The sequence below is a fragment of the Bombina bombina genome, chromosome 10 (assembly GCF_027579735.1).
Source record: "Bombina bombina isolate aBomBom1 chromosome 10, aBomBom1.pri, whole genome shotgun sequence".
In the NCBI taxonomy this organism is placed as follows: Eukaryota; Metazoa; Chordata; class Amphibia; order Anura; family Bombinatoridae; genus Bombina; species Bombina bombina.
In genome coordinates, this window is record NC_069508.1 from 4,670,262 (window position 1) to 4,689,191 (window position 18,930).

Here is an 18,930-nt window from a genome sequence, read left to right on the forward strand (position 1 = left end):
GTGTGACATACTATACTATAAGTACTATGTATATAAGTACCAGTTACAGTGTGACATACTATACTATAAGTACTATGTTTATAAGTACCAGTTACAGTGTGACATACTATACTATAAGTACTATGTTTATAAGTACCAGCTACAGTGTGACATACTATACTATAAGTACTATGTTTATAAGTACCAGTTACAGTGTGACATACTATACTATAAGTACTATGTTTATAAGTGCAGCTATAGTGTGACATGCTATACTATAAGTACTATGTTTATAAGTACCAGCTACAGTGTGACATACTATAAGTACTATGTTTATAAGTACCAGCTACAGTGTGACATACTATACTATAAGTACTATGTTTATAAGTACCAGTTACAGTGTGACATACTATACTATAAGTACTATGTTTATAAGTGCAGCTATAGTGTGACATGCTATACTATAAGTACTATGTATGTAAGTACCAGCTACAGTGTGACATACTATACTATAAGTACTATGTTTATAAGTACCAGCTACAGTGTGACATACTATAAGTACTATGTTTATAAGTACCAGCTACAGTGTGACATACTATACTATAAGTACTATGTTTATAAGTACCAGCTACAGTGTGACATACTATACTATAAGTACTATGTTTATAAGTACCAGCTACAGTGTGACATACTATAAGTACTATGTTTATAAGTACCAGCTACAGTGTGACATACTATAAGTACTATGTTTATAAGTACCAGCTACAGTGTGACATACTATACTATAAGTACTATGTATATAAGTACCAGCTACAGTGTGACATACTATACTATAAGTACTATGTTTATAAGTACCAGCTACAGTGTGACATACTATACTATAAGTACTATGTTTATAAGTACCAGCTACAGTGTGACATACTATAAGTACTATGTTTATAAGTACCAGCTACAGTGTGACATACTATAAGTACTATGTTTATAAGTACCAGCTACAGTGTGACATACTATAAGTACTATGTTTATAAGTACCAGCTACAGTGTGACATACTATACTATAAGTACTATGTTTATAAGTGCAGCTACAGTGTGACATACTACACTATAAGTACTATGTATATAAGTACCAGCTACAGTGTGACTTACTATACTATAAGTACTATGTATATAAGTACCAGCTACAGTGTGACATACTATACTATAAGTACTATGTTTATAAGTACCAGTTACAGTGTGACATACTATACTATAAGTACTATGTATATAAGTACCAGCTACAGTGTGACATACTATACTATAAGTACTATGTTTATAAGTACCAGTTACAGTGTGACATACTATACTATAAGTACTATGTTTATAAGTACCAGTTACAGTGTGACATACTATACTATAAGTACTATGTTTATAAGTACCAGTTACAGTGTGACATACTATACTATAAGTACTATGTTTATAAGTACCAGCTACAGTGTGACATACTATACTATAAGTACTATGTTTATAAGTACCAGCTACAGTGTGACATACTATAATATAAGTACTATGTATATAAGTACCAGCTACAGTGTGACATACTATACTATAAGTACTATGTATATAAGTACCAGCTACAGTTTGACATACTATACTATAAGTACTATGTATATAAGTACCAGCTACAGTGTGACATACTATACTATAAGTACTATGTATATAAGGACCAGTTACAGTGTGACATACTATACTATAAGTACTATGTATATAAGTACCAGCTACAGTGTGACATACTATACTATAAGTACTATGTTTATAAGTACCAGCTACAGTGTGACATACTATACTATAAGTACTATGTATATAAGTACCAGCTACAGTGTGACATACTATACTATAAGTACTATGTTTATAAGTACCAGCTACAGTGTGACATACTATACTATAAGTACTATGTTTATAAGTACCAGTTACAGTGTGACATACTATACTATAAGTACTATGTTTATAAGTACCAGCTACAGTGTGACATACTATACTATAAGTACTATGTTTATAAGTACCAGTTACAGTGTGACATACTATACTATAAGTACTATGTTTATAAGTACCAGCTACAGTGTGACATACTATACTATAAGTACTATGTTTATAAGTGCAGCTATAGTGTTACCTACTATACTATAAGTACTATGTTTATAAGTACCAGCTACAGTGTGACATACTATACTATAAGTACTATGTTTATAAGTACCAGTTACAGTGTGACATACTATACTATAAGTACTATGTTTATAAGTACCAGCTACAGTGTGACATACTATACTATAAGTACTATGTTTATATAAGTACCAGTTACAGTGTGACATACTATACTATAAGTACTATGTATATAAGTACCAGTTACAGTGTGACATACTATACTATAAGTACTATGTATATAAGTACCAGTTACAGTGTGACATACTATACTATAAGTACTATGTATATAAGTACCAGTTACAGTGTGACATACTATACTATAAGTACTATGTTTATAAGTGCAGCTATAGTGTTACCTACTATACTATAAGTACTATGTTTATAAGTACCAGCTACAGTGTGACATACTATACTATAAGTACTATGTTTATAAGTACCAGTTACAGTGTGACATACTATACTATAAGTACTATGTTTATAAGTACCAGCTACAGTGTGACATACTATACTATAAGTACTATGTTTATATAAGTACCAGTTACAGTGTGACATACTATACTATAAGTACTATGTATATAAGTACCAGTTACAGTGTGACATACTATACTATAAGTACTATGTATATAAGTACCAGTTACAGTGTGACATACTATACTATAAGTACTATGTATATAAGTACCAGTTACAGTGTGACATACTATACTATAAGTACTATGTTTATAAGTGCAGCTATAGTGTGACATGCTATACTATAAGTACTATGTTTATAAGTACCAGCTACAGTGTGACATACTATACTATAAGTACTATGTTTATAAGTACCAGTTACAGTGTGACATACTATACTATAAGTACTATGTTTATAAGTACCAGTTACAGTGTGACATACTATACTATAAGTACTATGTTTATAAGTACCAGCTACAGTGTGACATACTATACTATAAGTACTATGTTTATATAAGTACCAGTTACAGTGTGACATACTATACTATAAGTACTATGTTTATAAGTACCAGCTACAGTGTGACATACTATAAGTACTATGTTTATAAGTGCAGCTATAGTGTTACCTACTATACTATAAGTATTTTATTTAGTGGCTGTGATGTCTGAGCGACGAATTAGGGGTTTATAGCTTTTATTAGTGTCAGCGATGTTGGGGAGCAGCGGATTAGGGGTAAACAACTTTATTTAGGTGTCGGCAATGTTGGGGGGGGGGGGAGTCGGATAAGGGGTGTTCAGACTTTGGGTTTATGTTAGGGTTTTTTTTTCCACCCATAGACATCAATGGGGTTGCGTTACGGAGATTTTTCATTCCGCACTTCAGGTGTTAGTTTTTTATCTAACACTCTCTCCCCATTGATGTCTATGGGGGGAGAGCGTGCACGAGCACGTCAAATCAGCCCTTGGATTTTGTGCGGTATGGAGCTTAACGCCACCATATCGCACGCACAAGGAGGCTTTTTAGTAACTTGTAATAGCAGCGATATGGAGAGTGAAATAACGCAACTTTTTTGGCGTTGGTTTCGTACCCTGTTTAGCGCAGAACTCGTAATCTAGGTGTTATATCCTCTATATAAGTGAACACAAAACACTTTCACTTGATAATAACTTACAACAGGGTAGAAGAAAATACATTCTGCTATGCATAAACCTGAGAACAAAAGGGTCAACAAAAAAGCAACTTAGCTTAACCCTTTCAGAACCCTTTCAGAAAAAACACGGAAGGTAAATTGTCCTCTTCAGATTAAACTTTCATTATTCAGATAGGACTTTTAATTTTAATCAACTTTCCAATTTACTTTTATCATCAAATTTGCTTTTTTCTCTTGGTATTCTTAGTTTAAACTAAACATAGATAGGCTCATATGCTAATTTCTAAGCCTTTGAGGGCTGCCTCTTATCACAGGCTTTTTAAATCTCTAAGGGGTTAAATGCTTATCGGTCGCTAGCCGTAGAAGGGTACATATAACAACTTAACTCTATAATAAAAACACAACAACTTTTTGTGGGTAAAATTTTTAACCGTCACAGGTTAAACATTTATTAATTAAATAAGTAACCATGGAAACCAACAAGGTTATGATGGCGGCTGAACGAATGCTATAATGACAACCCAGCACTTCAGAAGGTAAACGGCCCAAACGGAAACTGCAGCAGAGCGGGACCTCTGCTCATAGAAAAAATTGCTACTAAGGGGTTAATGAGATCACGTGACCCACCCGCAAGGGGAAGGAGGGGCACCTCACATGCACTTGAGGCTATCCACCCCTCTCACTTTTAGACTGGTCATCACTCCCCGCGTTCACCCTTTCCAAGGCAACAGGGCCGTTACCTCCCGCCGAGAGGGTATAAAATAGGGACTACCCCCTAGAAAAGGGGATCCGCTACTCAGCCGCCAAAAGCCAGGTAGACTGGATATGGTAGACGCCCAATAACTAAAGAGGCTGACAAAGTTAGCCTGAATAGGCATACCCGTCGCCAACTAGGGGAAAAATTTAAATTTGGAAATGCTCAATTGACTATGTGGCTACTAAGTTAGCCTGAGAAGGCATTCTTAGCGCCTAGCACAATAAAATAAATTTGGAAGCCATCTTGTAATAGGGAAGGGAGGGAGGGGAAAGAACTCGTCTGCACCGGATTCCAGGAAGAAGAGGGCCAGGAAGCTGATGATCCCCACTTTTAAGGTGAGTAGTGGGCCCCTCCCTTGCATGCAACATTGTTGCAACTAACCTCCCTAGCCAGCCCTCTTCTCCTATCTCTCCCTACGGCTTTAACCCTTAGCTTTGCTCCAGGCCCAATTGTGCCCTACACTGCCTTAAGGGATTAAATGCTTATCGGTCGCTAGCCGTAGAAGGGTACATATAACAACTTAACTCTATAATAAAAACACAACAACTTTTTGTGGGTAAAATTTTTAACCGTCACAGGTTAAACATTTATTAATTAAATAAGTAACCATGGAAACCAACAAGGTTATGATGGCGGCTGAACGAATGCTATAATGACAACCCAGCACTTCAGAAGGTAAACGGCCCAAACGGAAACTGCAGCAGAGCGGGACCTCTGCTCATAGAAAAAATTGCTACTAAGGGGTTAATGAGATCACGTGACCCACCCGCAAGGGGAAGGAGGGGCACCTCACATGCACTTGAGGCTATCCACCCCTCTCACTTTTAGACTGGTCATCACTCCCCCCCGTTCACCCTTTCCAAGGCAACAGGGCCGTTACCTCCCGCCACCAGATAGCATTGAGATGATAACTGTGCCGCCAACCAATAAAAGACAAACACAACCCAACCGGACTTAAAGGAGGGTTAATTTGGCCTTACGAATGTCCTTTATAAAAATATCTAGGGCAACTGTCTCTAAATGAACCCTATCCATTCTATAACAATGGACCTTGTCGGCTGTAAGGGATTCGTGTTTAACTACGAATCCCCCATTACCCATGACGGTTCTAGCAACTGAGGAATTTATCTTCTTCCTGACCTAGTAAGCAGCGCTGTGGCTAGACATGTGATGCCATTCCAGCCTGGGAACTATGTTGGACCAACCGACCAACACATTCGGAATCCGAGCCCTGATCCAAGCGATATCCGCCTGCATGATCTTGATTAGCTCCAAGATCGGAATGGCGCCCAAATCATTGCCCCCTATATGGAGAATTATTACATGAGGTTTACCCCAGCGTACTAGGGCCTCCGGAATACGCGATGGAAGCGCGGGCCAACACATCCCTCTCTCCCCTAACCATCTAATTGAATCTAGGGTGAAAGGAAAGCCCAAATTCTGTCCCCCCGGAAGGGCGGAACTACGGATGTAGGCCCAATGCACATAGGAGTGCCCCACGATCCAGATCCTCTTGGCGCCGCTGACAGGTCCTGCAAAGACACATGGGATTAGCAACTGAAATAACACTAATCAATAACCTTGGATTAGAAACTAAACACATTATTCAACAACCGGTCGAATATAACCCTTAAACTTATTAGAACGCCATCTACCCAGACGGCAGATGGCGTCTACTGAAGAACCCTTCAAAGCAGCATTAGTAGCTGCCCCTATGCGAAACGAATGGGGAGCTATTTTAGACACATTTAAGCCTGCATGGGCAGCAGCCCTAGCTAGTATTCTACGAAACTGGAACAACGAGAGTGAAGTCCCATTAGCGTGAATTAACAGGGGGCCCTGTTCCGCTGGCCTATGCTCTAGAAACTGGTTCACTGCCCTCACAGGGCAGCAGTGACCATCGGACTGGGATATACGTATCCATGCACCTTTGCCGTCTTGATCAGTCTTTGATCACAGCAAATAAACTAACAGTAAATCCGTTCCGGCTCTGACATGGCCAAATTGTAGACCTTTGTCTGTGCTGGACTTAGAAGGTGCTACGAGCTCGCTTATTCGTAGCACTGCTGAATAGGCTAGGCAAATGCAGCCCTGAATAATAAAAACTCGTAATGAGTCGAGCAGATGTGCGGCAAAGCGTCCACCAGCCGCTCGAGCCGGTCGTGCGTGATAGGCTCCCTAGAGTCCTTTTGTTGTGGTTGCAGCGTGCCCCAACCTTTAACAATCTGACGCACAAATTTTGAGTTAGCTGGATCCGGCAAAGCGAGTGTACGGTAAAAGAATGATAATGCCGCTAACCGAGAATGAACAGCTCCCTTCCGAGCGCCCACGCGCCAAAGACTCACCAGCCAGTCACAAAGCGTGTCCTGAGACGCCTCAGCAGCCTCCACATTCTGACGTCTGCAAAACTCTTCCCATTCGTGCCAAAGTCTGACGTAGGAGCGCCATGTGCTGGGGGAAAAATGACGCCTGCACTAGAGGGAGCAAGGATATCCGGGACAGAGAAACGTCACCCAATCAAGCCTGGATAGCGCGTCTGCTAAGACATTATTGACCCCCGAGACATGACGTGCTTGAAACTAGATATTAAGTTCGAGACAGCGTAACACCAGATGTCTCAATAAATAAACTACAGCCACAGATGTGGCCGAAAGACCATTCACCGCGTGGACGACACTGAGATTATCTGTCCAGGAGTTAACAGTCCTGTTTGCGAATTTGTTGCCCCACAGCTCGATAGCCAAAACTATAGGGAAGAGCTCCAAGAGGGTAAGGTTACGTGTTAGGCCCCAGGCTGACCAGTCTAGCGGCCAAGGACCTGCGCTCCATTCCCCCTTGAAATATGCTCCATAACCCTTTGAACCTGCGGCATCGGTAAATAAGTGCAACAACTGACTGGAAATGGGTTCGGATCGCCATAATCGAATCCCATTGAAATGCTGAAGAAAAGTCTTCCAGATTCGCAGATCAGCTCTCATACCTTCAGAAACCCAAATTTTTTCAGAAGGTCAGAGTTTGCCCTTTAGCTTAGCCTCCAATCTCCGATTGAAGACTCTGCCCATGGGGATAACTCTGCCTGCAAAATTAAGAAGGCCGAGCAATGACTGTAACTGCCTAAGTGTAATGGTTACCATGGAAACGCCGCTTCAACCGCCTCAAGCATGTCCTGGACTTTACCAGAAGGCAGCCCGCAAAGTTTGTCTATGGTATCGATTTCGATACCCAGGAACGTGATGCCGCCTGCTGGGCCAAAACCCAGTGCAAGAATGTACTGAAGGTTTCAGATAATGCGCAAGAGATCGCACAGCCCATGGGCAAGCACCTATCCACATAAAACCCCTTTTGAAACTTGCAACCCATCAAATAAAATGATGAAGGGTGCAAGGGCAACAGGCGAAAGGCGGATTCAATATCCAATTTCGCCAACAAGGCACCCGCACCAGCCCCCCGCACCAATTCCAGTGCGCTATCAAAAGATTGATATCGCACTGAGCTAAGCTCTGGGTCAATGGCCACGTTGACCGAATAGCCTCTGGGGTGGGAAAGGTGCTGAATTAGACGGAATTTGGCCAATTCCTTCTTAGGTACCACACCTAATGGTGAAATGACCCGATTCGGCAAAAGGGGGGGGGGGGAAGGAAAAGGACCCACTACGCGGCCCATTGTGATTTCCTTATTCAGCTTGTCCCTAACAACCACTGGGTATTGGTAAGCTGATTTGAGGTTACGATAGCATCTAGAGCCCTTAATGGCTTTTGTCACTGGTATATGAAAACCTTCAGTAAAGCCTTGGAAAAGCAAAGATGCTGCGCGCGAATCTGGGTACACTCTGAGCCAAGGCTCAAGAGCATGCACCTTCACTGGCGTTGGTGCCCTTAGCAACAAGAGAGAGCTTGTTCTGTGCTCTACCGGACACAGAATCCTTTCTTCTGGCACATTCGCTCCCAGCGTGTGACCTGGCACAGTATCTGCACACGTGCCTGAATGCACATGAGTTACCTCTGTCGCATTTGCTATCTTGAAATGCCCAGCAGGTACCTCCCCTGCGCTTCGCTTTGGAAGCAGGAAAGGACTGATTGCCAGAGGAGGTGGAGGAGGAGGAGGACCTATGAGAGCCAAGGCGCTGTCAAAGATGCGTGTCAGTGGTATCGAAGGTGAGCACTGGATTACCAGCCATCTTCTACCTGAATTCCGCATCGTACTCTCTCCATGCCCCATCACCAAACTTCCTCTGGATCCAGTGTATATTGTCAGTGTATTTAAGAATGGCATGACACTGGCCACGGTATTTCTCAATGTAACAAGAAGTTAAAAACTCTGAAACAGATTAACCACTCCTCAAATGTTTCAGGACGTTTGAACCTTTTAGGTCCAGTGCCATCGGCACTTTTCTCCCTCTGTCTACATGCCTCAGCAGATAATTCAAATATGTTAACATATTTGCCCTGCTGTATCTTTTTAACGGTCTTTGGTTTCAAATGACCGTGCAAAGAGGGGATGTACGATGGTAAGGAATCGCCATGCAAGGCGACGTTCCTGTCCGAAACGAAATTAATTGGTGGACGTAGGTCCGCTGGGGAAGTGCTGTCCTGCATGGAATCGGGTGGAGCTATCGCCAGCTGCGTCTGTGCTATGTTCCCAACTGAACCTGACTGTATTGCCTGCCACATTTTCTTAAGCATTGCAAACATGCGCCTCTGACCCCTACCCCTCAGCCCCAATGAGGTGTCGCTGTCACATTCAGAGTCTGAAAGGGATGAGTCAACCAGGTCATGTCGGTCATGTGTAAATGTGAAGGACTTACCGGGGACGGCAACTGCATTGTCCTGAGACTCCGGACCTGAAGCAGAAGGATCAGGCCTTGAAGCATCTTCCCATTGATTGGAGTCGGTAGACGCTCCTCGCTGTAACGATGAACCCGCCTGTTCAGGAGGATTCGCTGAAGTAGAAGTAGATGAAGCCGAAGGCATATCAACCTGTTGCGGTTCCATCTGCGCTGCGGTCTGCAACAAAGAGAAGAGATCGCGAGCACTACGGACACCGGTAAAGGGAGGGTTAGTAGACCCCAAGCCTGATGCATTCTGGTCACTCATGCTGGCATTCGCAACACTAGAAACCCTCCTTGACACACCACCTCCCCCAGCTGAACTCTGTATGTTATGGTTCCCAACCGCATCATGACCCAATGTTCCATGCACTGCATTGACACCACCAACTTGCAATTGGGATGTTGCCACATTCATAGCCGACAGACCTCTATTTGGAACAGATTGCACATTCATAGCTGACCTACCTGCCTTAGAAACAGTTTGCACATTCATGCCTGAAATCCTAGTGTGTGAAACAGATTGTGCATTCATACCTGCAATACCTGCATTTGACACAGATTGTACATTCATACTTTGAGGATTCGTGCAGCTACTGGTTGTATGTGATGCTGCGCTAAATTGAGTATGAGCTGTCCTGTTATCTGTGTGCATCTGCCCTTTGGCGTGTTCAAGCGCGACATTGTATTGTCCTGGAGCCTGGGCGTGCATCTGGCGTGATTCCATAGCACTTATTTGCCCACCTAACTGACTGCCTATCTCTTGTCCTAGCGCGTTAGCGCTTGATAGAATTCCTCTACCCAAAGGAGTTAATCTATTACCCCTAGCGGTAACACCTCTCCTTGTGTTAAAGCCTCTGGTGAACCCTGCGGTAATTATAAGGCATCTTCCGGCATCATGGTGCCCCCTACCTACTGCCGCCAACCTGCTAATGACCCATGAAGATGCCCGCTGCCGCCGCACTTGCACTCCCTTGCGGCCTATTAACCCTCCCCCGACCGACATCCTCTGCTGGTGCTCACCTTCCGGGAGCTGATGAGGATGCGGCCGCTCCCTTGGACTCCCGACGCTGCTGTGGCCGACGAAACCGGAACCGGAAATGGAGGGGCGCGTGACCGGAACTTCCGGTTGCGCACTTACTACCCGGCTTGGAGGACCTGCGGCCTGGCTTAGAGGACCCGACACCGGCATCACGTGAAAAGGAGCTGGAGGACCCGACGGAGACATCGCCTCCATGATGGAAGCCAGGATCGAGGAGACAGCCGACGCAGCCGACGGTGGGATCGCGGATATGAGAGATGAGACCGCCGATTCAGGTAAGATTACCGGATGGCTGGGGGCAGTAAATAAGGGCAGACAAGGTACCGGATGGTGTGCGGAGGACAGCATAGAAGGGCCGGATGGGGGGAACATTTGAGACCACTACATCGCCCAGGCACAGGCCGAATTAAAGGCCCCAAAACGGGGATATGTGAACCAGTTAAGTCGCCCAGGCCGGACTGAAGGCCCAAAACAGGCCCTGGTTTCCGACGTGCGGCCTAATTGAGCCATGCGGCCTGAGGGGGAAGCGAAAGCCAAACCGGGGCCTGGGGGCAAGTCATGGCCTACCAGAGGGGCCAGAGAAGAAACTGTCTGAGGGCCCGAATAGGTGGAAGGGCCTGGGGTTGCCACGTGGGCCGTGTATGAGGGCGCCATATCATGATTGCTTATGGCTGGGGGGCTATCAGAAATAGGCCTGGAAGTTGGGGAGGCCATGCCCTCCGAATAGGCCACAGCCTGTGCATGTGGCCTGCCCGATGGAGTACCTAAGGCTTGAGGCCTAGTAGTAGAACCATGCAATTCAACCCCCAAATCACCCTCATGGCCATCTATTTGCGGTGAGGGCAATTGTTCCTGAGTATGGAGACAGGCCGATGTCACATCAGGCCTAGCCATTGCAGCTGATACATAGGCTGAATTATCTCCATCACTAGTTGCATGAATATCCAACCTACTAACTGTGTGACTAATCTGTGTTTTTTAAGCACAAGGCCTAGCCTTTTAGTGTACTGTGTAGGTGGTATTATATCATCAAATTCTTCAATACTATCTAGTGCACTTATCTGTTTTTTCTGTCTGTCTGATCCAGGTTTCTCAAACACCAACTCGTGGAAGCGCTGTGGAGGGAGTTTTGATCGTCTGGATCGCTGCATTGTTCACAGAAATTAAAAATCACCCTGAACAATAACAGAAAGAACTCGTCTGCACCGGATTCCAGGAAGAAGAGGGCCAGGAAGCTGATGATCCCCACTTTTAAGGTGAGTAGTGGGCCCCTCCCTTGCATGCAACATTGTTGCAACTAACCTCCCTAGCCAGCCCTCTTCTCCTATCTCTCCCTATGGCTTTAACCCTTAGCTTTGCTCCCGGCCCAATTCTGCCCTACACTGCCTTTTTCAACACAAAGAGACAGAAAGTACACGTGGGCCATATAGATAACACTGTGTTCAGGCACAGGGGGTTATTTGAGATTTAGCACAAAACAATGCTAAATGCAAGACAATAGATAATAAACAGTCACAGTCATGTGATCAGGGGGCTGGAAGAAGGTTCCTAGATACAAGGTAATCACAGAGGTAAAAAGTATATTAATATAACTGAGATAAGGGGCAGCCTGCAGAGGCTTAGATACAAGGTAATCACAGAGGTTAAAAGTGTATTAATATAACTGAGATAAGGGGGCAGTCTGCAGAGGCTTGGCTACAAGGTTATCACAGAGGTAAAAAGTATATTAATATAACTGAGATAAGGAGCAGTCTGCAGAGGCTTAGATACAAGGTTATCACAGAGGTAAAAAGTATATTAATATAACTGAGATAAGGGGCAGTCTGCAGAGGCTTAGCTACAAGGTAATCACAGAGGTAAAAAGTATATTGAGATAAGGGGCAGTCTGCAGAGGCTTAGCTACAAGGTAATCACAGAGGTAAAAAGTATATTAATATAACTGAGATAAGGCGCAGTCTGCAGAGGCTTAGATACAAGGTAATCACAGAGGTAAAAAGTATATTAATATAACTGAGATAAGGGGCAGTCTGCAGAGGCTTAGATACAGGGTAATCACAGAGGTAAAAAGTGTATTACTATAACTGAGATAAGGAGCAGTCTGCAGAGGCTTAGATACAAGGTAATCACAGAGGTAAAAAGTATATTAATATAACTGAGATAAGGAGCAGTCTGCAGAGGCTTAGATACAGGGTAATCACAGAGGTAAAAAGTATATTAATATAATTGAGATAAGGGGCAGTCTGCAGAGGCTTAGATACAAGGTAATTACATAGGTAAAAAGTATATTAATATAACTGAGATAAGTGGGCAGTCTGCAGAGGCTTAGATACAAGGTAATCACAGAGGTAAAAAGTATATTAATATAACTGAGATAAGGAGCAGTCTGCAGAGGCTTAGATACAAGGTAATCACAGATTTAAAAAGTATATTAATATAACTGAGATAAGGGGGCAGTCTGCAAAGGCTTAGCTACAAGGTAATCACAGAGGTAAAAAGTATATTAATATAACTGAGATAAGGGGGCAGTCTGCAGAGGGTTAGATACAGGGTAATCACAGAAGTAAAAAGTATATTAATATAACTGAGATAAGGAGCAGTCTGCAGAGGCTTAGATACAGGGTAATCACAGAGGTAAAAAGTATATTAATATAACTGAGATAAGGGGCAGTCTGCAGAGGGTTAGATACAAAGTAATTACAGAGGTAAAAAGTATATTAATATAACTGAGATAAGGGGCAGTCTGTAGAGGCTTAGCTACAAGGTAATCGCAGAGGTAAAAAGTATATTAATATAACTGAGATAAGGAGCAGTCTGTAGAGGCTTAGCTACAAGGTAATCACACAGGTAAAAAGTATATTATTATAACTGTGTTGGTTATGCAAAACTGGGGAATGGGTAATAAAGGGATTAGCTATCTTTTAAAACAATAGCAATTCTATGGTAGACTGTCCCTTTAAAGAGTCCATGATCCTTCTATGTGAATCCTCACTGATTATTTTGTTAGAGTTCATCCATATGAAGTGGTTTGATGTTCACAGGTTGCGGTCTCAGAAGCAGCAAACAATTTTCAGCACTAGGGGAGTGAACAATTTCTCAAACGCGGTCGGTAGCTGAACAGTCTCAGCCAATCCAAACAGCGGAGTCGGAAACCATAGACGACACCTGCTCTCACAACCAGTTTCCAAGTACTAGCAGTAAGCAATCGGGCAAAAGAGGTGTGTACCACTGTAGCTGGCACCTATAGATATAGTACTTATAGCCTTGTATACCCCACTGTAGATGGCACCTATAGATATAGTACTTATAGCCTAGTATACCCCACTGTAGCTGGCACCTATAGATATAGTACTTATAGCCTAGTATACCCCACTGTAGCTGGCACCTATAGATATAGTACTTATAGCCTTGTATACCCCACTGTAGCTGGCACCTATAGATATAGTACTTATAGCCTTGTATACCCCACTGTAGCTGGCACCTATAGATATAGTACTTATAGCCTTGTATACCCCACTGTAGCTGGCACCCATAGATATAGTACTTATAGCCTAGTATACCCTACTGTAGCTGGCACCTATAGATATAGTACTTATAGCCTAGTATACCCTACTGTAGCTGGCACCTATAGATATAGTACTTATAGCCTAGTATACCCTACTGTAGCTGGCACCTATAGATATAGTACTTATAGCCTAGTATACCCTACTGTAGCTGGCACCTATAGATATAGTACTTATAGCCTAGTATACCCCACTGTAGCTGGCACCTATAGATATAGTACTTATAGCCTTGTATACCCCACTGTAGCTGGCACCCATAGATATAGTACTTATAGCCTAGTATACCCCACTGTAGCTGGCACCTATAGATATAGTACTTGTAGCCTAGTATACCCCACTGTAGCTGGCACCTATAGATATAGTACTTGTAGCCTAGTATACCCCACTGTAGCTGGCACCTATAGATATAGTACTTATAGCCTAGTATACCCTACTGTAGCTGGCACCCATAGATATAGTACTTATAGCCTAGTATACCCCACTGTAGCTGGCACCTATAGATATAGTACTTATAGCCTAGTATACCCTACTGTAGCTGGCACCTAATAAATATAGTACTTGTAGCATAGTATACCCTACTGTAGCTGGCACCTATAGATATAGTACTTATAGCCTTGTATACCCCACTGTAGCTGGCACCTATAGATATAGTACTTATAGCCTTGTATACCCCACTGTAGCTGGCACCCATAGATATAGTACTTATAGCCTAGTATACCCCACTGTAGCTGGCACCTATAGATATAGTACTTGTAGCCTAGTATACCCCACTGTAGCTGGCACCTATAGATATAGTACTTGTAGCCTAGTATACCCTACTGTAGCTGGCACCTATAGATAGATAATTATAGTATGCACCCACAGAGATTAGTATTATAGTATACCCCACTGTAGCTGGAACCCATAGAGAGAGTACTTATAGCCTAGTATACCCCACTGTAGCTGGCACCCATAGAGAGAGTACTTATAGCCTAGTATACCCTACTGTAGCTGGCACCCATAGATATAGTACTTATAGCCTAGTATACCCTACTGTAGCTGGCACCTAATAAATATAGTATTTATAGCCTAGTATACCCTACTGTAGCTGGCACCCATAGATATAGTACTTATAGCCTAGTATACCCCACTGTAGCTGGCACCTATAGATATAGTACTTATAGCCTAGTATACCCTACTGTAGCTGGCACCCATAGATATAGTACTTATAGCCTAGTATACCCCACTGTAGCTGGCACCCATAGATATAGTACGTATAGCATAGTATACCCCACTGTAGCTGGCACCCATAGATATAGTACTTATAGCCTAGTATACCCCACTGTAGCTGGCACCTATAGATATAGTACTTATAGCCTAGTATACCCCACTGTAGCTGGCACCCATAGATATAGTACTTATAGCCTAGTATACCCCACTGTAGCTGGCACCCATAGATATAGTACGTATAGCATAGTATACCCCACTGTAGCTGGCACCCATAGATATAGTACCTATAGCCTAGTATACCCCACTGTAGCTGGCACCTATAGATATAGTACTTATAGCCTAGTATACCCTACTGTAGCTGGCACCTAATAGATATAGTACTTATAGCCTAGTATACCCTACTGTAGCTGGCACCCATAGATATAGTACTTATAGCCTAGTATACCCTACTGTAGCTGGCACCTAATAGATATAGTACTTATAGCCTAGTATACCCTACTGTAGCTGGCACCTAATAAATATAGTACTTATAGCCTAGTATACCCCACTGTAGCTGGCACCCATAGATATAGTACTTATAGCCTAGTATACCCTACTGTAGCTGGCACCTATAGATATAGTACTTATAGCCTAGTATACCCCACTGTAGCTGGCACCCATAAATATAGTACTTATAGCCTAGTATACCCCACTGTAGCTGGCACCTATAGAGATAGTATACCCCACTGTAGCTGGCACCCATAGATATAGTACTTGTAGCATAGTATACCCCACTGTAGCTGGCACCTATAGATATAGTACTTATAGCCTAGTATACCCCACTGCAGCTGGAACCCATAGATATAGTACTTATAGCCTAGTATACCCTACTGTAGCTGGCACCCATAGATATAGTACTTATAGCCTAGTATACCCTACTGTAGCTGGCACCTATAGATATAGTACTTATAGCATAGTATACCCCACTGTAGCTGGCACCCATATAGAGAGTACTTATAGCCTAGTATACCCCACTGTAGCTGGCACCTATAGATATAGTACTTATAGCCTAGTATACCCCACTGTAGCTGGCACCCATAGATATAGTACTTATAGCCTAGTATACCCTACTGTAGCTGGCACCCATAGATATAGTACTTATAGCCTAGTATACCCTACTGTAGCTGGCACCCATAGATATAGTACTTATAGCCTAGTATACCCTACTGTAGCTGGCACCTAATAAATATAGTACTTATAGCCTAGTATACCCTACTGTAGCTGGCACCCATAGATATAGTACTTATAGCCTAGTATACCCCACTGTAGCTGGCACCTATAGATATAGTACTTATAGCCTAGTATACCCTACTGTAGCTGGCACCCATAGATATAGTACTTATAGCCTAGTATACCCTACTGTAGCTGGCACCTAATAGATATAGTACTTATAGCCTAGTATACCCTACTGTAGCTGGCACCCATAGATATAGTACTTATAGCCTAGTATACCCTACTGTAGCTGGCACCTAATAGATATAGTACTTATAGCCTAGTATACCCTACTGTAGCTGGCACCCATAGATATAGTACTTGTAGCCTAGTATACCCCACTGTAGCTGGCACCTATAGAGATAGTATACCCCACTGTAGCTGGCACCCATAGATATAGTACTTGTAGCATAGTATACCCTACTGTAGCAGGCACCTATAGATATAGTACTTATAGCCTAGTATACCCCACTGTAGCTGGAACCCATAGATATAGTACTTATAGCCTAGTATACCCCACTGTAGCTGGCACCCATAGATATAGTACTTATAGCCTAGTATACCCTACTGTAGCTGGCACCCATAGATATAGTACTTATAGCATAGTATACCCCACTGTAGCTGGCACCCATAGAGAGAGTACTTATAGCCTAGTATACCCCACTGTAGCTGGCACCTATAGATATAGTACTTATAGCCTAGTATACCCCACTGTAGCTGGCACCCATAGATATAGTACTTATAGCCTAGTATACCCTACTGTAGCTGGCACCCATAGATATAGTACTTATAGCCTAGTATACCCTACTGTAGCTGGCACCCATAGATATAGTACTTATAGCCTAGTATACCCCACTGTAGCTGGCACCTATAGATATAGTACTTATAGCCTAGTATACCCTACTGTAGCTGGCACCCATAGATATAGTACTTATAGCCTAGTATACCCCACTGTAGCTGGCACCCATAGATATAGTACTTATAGCCTAGTATACCCCACTGTAGCTGGCACCCATAGATATAGTACTTATAGACTAGTATACCCCACTGTAGCTGGCACCCATAGATATAGTACTTATAGCCTAGTATACCCTACTGTAGCTGGCACCTAATAGATATAGTACTTATAGCCTAGTATACCCTACTGTAGCTGGCACCCATAGATATAGTACTTGTAGCCTAGTATACCCCACTGTAGCTGGCACCTATATAGATAGTATACCCCACTGTAGCTGGCACCCATAGATATAGTACTTGTAGCATAGTATACCCTACTGTAGCTGGCACCCATAGATATAGTACTTATAGCATAGTATACCCTACTGTAGCTGGCACCTATAGATATAGTACTTATAGCCTAGTATACCCCACTGTAGCTGGCACCCATAGATATAGTACTTATAGCCTAGTATACCCCACTGTAGCTGGCACCCATAGAGAGAGTACTTATAGCCTAGTATACCCTACTGTAGCTGGCACCCATAGATATAGTACTTATAGCCTAGTATACCCCACTGTAGCTGGCACCCATAGATATAGTACTTATAGCCTAGTATACCCTACTGTAGCTGGCACCTATAGATATAGTACTTATAGCATAGTATACCCCACTGTAGCTGGCACCCATAGATATAGTACTTATAGCCTAGTATACCCCACTGTAGCTGGCACCCATAGATATAGTACTTATAGCCTAGTATACCCTACTGTAGCTGGCACCTATAGATATAGTACTTATAGCATAGTATACCCCACTGTAGCTGGCACCCATAGAGAGAGTACTTATAGCCTAGTATACCCCACTGTAGCTGGCACCTATAGATATAGTACTTATAGCCTAGTATACCCCACTGTAGCTGGCACCCATAGATATAGTAATTATAGCCTAGTATACCCTACTGTAGCTGGCACCCATAGATATAGTACTTATAGCCTAGTATACCCTACTGTAGCTGGCACCTATAGAGATATTATTATAGTATATTCCCACTGTAGCTGGCACCTATATAGATATTATTATAGTATATTCCCACTGTAGCTGGCACCTATAGAGATATTTTTATAGTATATTTCCACTGTAGCTGACATCCATAGAGATAGTATTATAGTATATTCCCACTGTAGCTGGCACCTATAGAGATATAAATTATAGTATATTCCCACTGTAGCTGACACCCATAGAGATAGTATTATAGTATATTCCCACTGTAGCTGGCACCTATAGAGATATTATTATAGTATATTCCCACTGTAGCTGGCACCTATAGATATATTAATTATAGTATATTCCCACTGTAGCTGGCACCTATAGAGATATTATTATAGTATATTCCCACTGTAGCTGGCACCTATAGATATATTAATTATAGTATATTCCCACTGTAGCTGGCACCTATAGAGATAGTATTGTAGTATATTCCCACTGTAGCTGACACCTATAGAGATAGTATTGTAGTATATTCCCACTGTAGCTGACACCTATAGAGATAGTATTATAGTATATTCCCACTGTAGCTGACACCTATAGAGAT

General features: G+C 42.5%; 1 protein-coding gene across 1 annotated transcript in view; it reads left to right on the forward strand.

Moving 5' to 3' along the window:
• The window catches only part of LOC128641157 (putative ferric-chelate reductase 1), a 345,832-nt gene that overhangs the window by 31,274 nt on the left and 295,628 nt on the right, over positions 1 to 18,930 (forward strand). The window contains exons 2-3 of the mRNA XM_053693724.1: positions 11,467 to 11,635; positions 13,418 to 13,594. The gene's annotated coding sequence lies outside the window, so the exon portion shown is untranslated. The remainder of the gene's footprint in view (positions 1 to 11,466; positions 11,636 to 13,417; positions 13,595 to 18,930) is intronic.